The sequence below is a fragment of the Triticum aestivum genome, chromosome 4D (genome assembly GCF_018294505.1).
Source record: "Triticum aestivum cultivar Chinese Spring chromosome 4D, IWGSC CS RefSeq v2.1, whole genome shotgun sequence".
Taxonomy (NCBI): Eukaryota; Viridiplantae; Streptophyta; class Magnoliopsida; order Poales; family Poaceae; genus Triticum; species Triticum aestivum.
Window position 1 is genome coordinate 445672398 of NC_057805.1, and position 2922 is coordinate 445675319.

A 2922-nucleotide genomic window follows, 5' to 3' on the forward strand; every position below is an offset into this window, starting at 1 on the left:
CTTGATGGATGCATGGGTGGATATGAAGACCCATTAAAGCCTACATGATGAATTTTGCTTCGATTGCTACGTCCGACGAATAACCAGGTGTTCTCAACATTGATTTTTTGTGTCTGTACATGTTAATTCTTTTAGAAAATATCTTCTTTTTTTGGCCTGTACTATTTTATACAGGATGACTCGGAGAAGGACATGGACTCTGCGATTGCCCTCGCTCCGAGCCGCCACCTATGACTGTGCTGAGCCGCCCCAGCGCGAGCGGTTCTGCCCGATCCGGCCTCGCTACCGTGTGCATCACTGAACCGCCACGCGTAAGCCGCCGCTAGCAGCGAGCAACCGCCATGGCCACTACTACTCCACGTGAGGTTAAGGGTGCAGTTAAGGCGTTGTCCATGTTCACCCGGTGAAAATACCAGGTGCTATCTTCTCTATATATCTTATCAGTACATATTAAATTATTTGAGAACAATTACTCTGGTATGTGGTATTTTTTCGCAGGACCTTTAATTGTTACAAAGGTGTCGCAAAGGGGCGTACACCAATATGCTTTTTGTACTAGCGCTTGCCCGTATCGTGCTGCTGGGAGGATACGTAAATAAATCGCCGCTCCCCGCTTTATCAACATACGCGACTAAGTCGTCATCCGCGCCTGCGATCGCCTCGCCCGACCGCATTGGCTTACAACGCCGTGGCCATCTCTCGCGACCGCACCGGCTTACAACGTCGCGGCCGACTCTCCCATCCGCACCGGTTTAAAAGGCTGCGGCCGACTCATCTGTCTGCTCCCACGGACGACCCGCCCGTGATTGATTTCAACTTCACCGTCGTGATCATCAATTCCGCGGTGGATAATTTCTGGCATGACACATCAGGTGATATCCATCTAAAATATATTTTATTGGCACATATTATTTTTTGTCAAAGAGCAGTTTATCTTTGCCTTGGTCTGCAATATTGTTGATGCAGGACAATTGTTCACTACATCAAAACGACGTGGTTGACTTGCCCGCGCCCTTTACAGCACCACGACCGATTCATCTGTCTGAACCGCCTCTGATGCGGCGGTCATCTTTTCCGTACATCTCTCGTGGCCTGGTCTACATCAACACACCGGACCGGACCTGTCTGCGTGAGCTGTTTATTGAGTATGAGCAAATCACTGCTTGGGTAGCCCGGTTTTCTACCAACAAATTGGGGGCAAATTGTCATGTATTATCAGCCGCCGTCTGCACTGGGTGGATCAATGGGCATGCGCACAAGTCGCCGCCATTACAATTTGGTTAATTTCAAGCAGCCAGTTGGAAGGAACCATTGGCCGAATTACTGACATGGCTCATACAGGATCATTTATAAGCCGCCGTAGTCACTTCGATGTTCTGTGGATTCACATCATGCTATCAAAGCCAATGATATGCATCTATGGAGAGTCTCAAGCCAACTCCTCGAGTAGTCTTATGACTCGGGGGCTACGATGATATGACTTAGAAAATATTGTGAGATTCAAGAACCCCGGGTCATTGGAGGGAAAGATAACCCGGTCCCGGAGGCTATTGTTATATTGATGAAAATTTAAAGGCCGTCAAGAAAATTTCCGGCTCAAAACAACGATCTCGGTTTAAAATCTGGCTCAAGGTAACTCTGTCTCTCACAAAGCTTTAAAGCTCTCAATATCCGGTTTGAAATTCCGGTTCAAAAAGAATTCATCTCTCGCAAGTTTGAGTTCTCAGAAAAATTAAAGGTTGCCAAAGAGAATTTGCTTCCATAATGCGCGGTTAAAACATGGGTTATCCTGCCTTATTGGCTATCCTATTATTGATCACTTGGTGGCTTCCTGCTCATTGAGCATAGCTGTGAATATCCCTCTTGATCCAGCTTATACGCCATGCTTACAATAAACTTGGGGGCTTACTACCCAGGTTAAAGGGACCAAACAGAGTCTGTTGCAAAAGCATAGTTCAAACATAGGTGCCCCTTGAGCACAGCTCACAAGGTCATTTGGGGGCTTCATGTTCAAACATAGGTCGTATTCGAACCAAAGAGAACATAGCTGTCGGTACCCTCTTGATCGACGCAATGCCAAACCCACTAGGGGGCTTCTTGATCGTATTCGAATCATAGCTTAACCCTTTTGGGTCCGACTTTCATTGTATTCGAATCAGAGTCGTTAAAAAACTCTCAAGGTCATTTGGGGGCTTCCTGTTCAAACATAGGTCGTATTCGAACCAAAGAGAACATAGTTGTCGGTACCCTCTTGATCGGCGCAACGCCAAAGCCACTGCGGGCTACATGATCGTATTTGAATCCTAGCTTAACCCCTTTGGTCCGGTTTACTAATCGTATTCGAATCAGAAGCCTCAAATTTGTCTTTTTGTTTGACTTACGTTTTTTGAAAAGTCTTTTGAGTTTGTCCTGAGACTTTTTTGATTATATCTGAAGCATATATGAGTGGTTTCTATTTAACCTGGCTTGACTTTGGACGATAAGTCGCCAGTATATGACAGTCATAAACATTTGGAGGTTTTGGCTTCTAAAGATTGGGTTATCACCCTTACTGCACAGGTATCATAAGCCGGCAGTATGATTCAATATCACAGGTATAATATTGTTTATACATGATTATGTTTAAGCCGGCCCTGGATTTTGACGTTAAGTCGCCGGGGCGTATGTTGTTTAAACTCTGTACAGGATTTGCAGAACTATGACTTATATAAATGATTAAGTTCAAGCTCATCATCAAAATTGATGTTTCAAAAGGGTTATCCATTCTGGATTTTCTCAAAGGCTATAAGCCGTCGGGTTATAAAAATTCTGGCTTACCATGAATGTGCATTAAGTCTCCATCGGCCAAGAGCCGCTGAGTATTTAAACTCCGGATTTACTTGTCAATCGATAAGGTATTCACATTTTTCATAGCCAAACTTG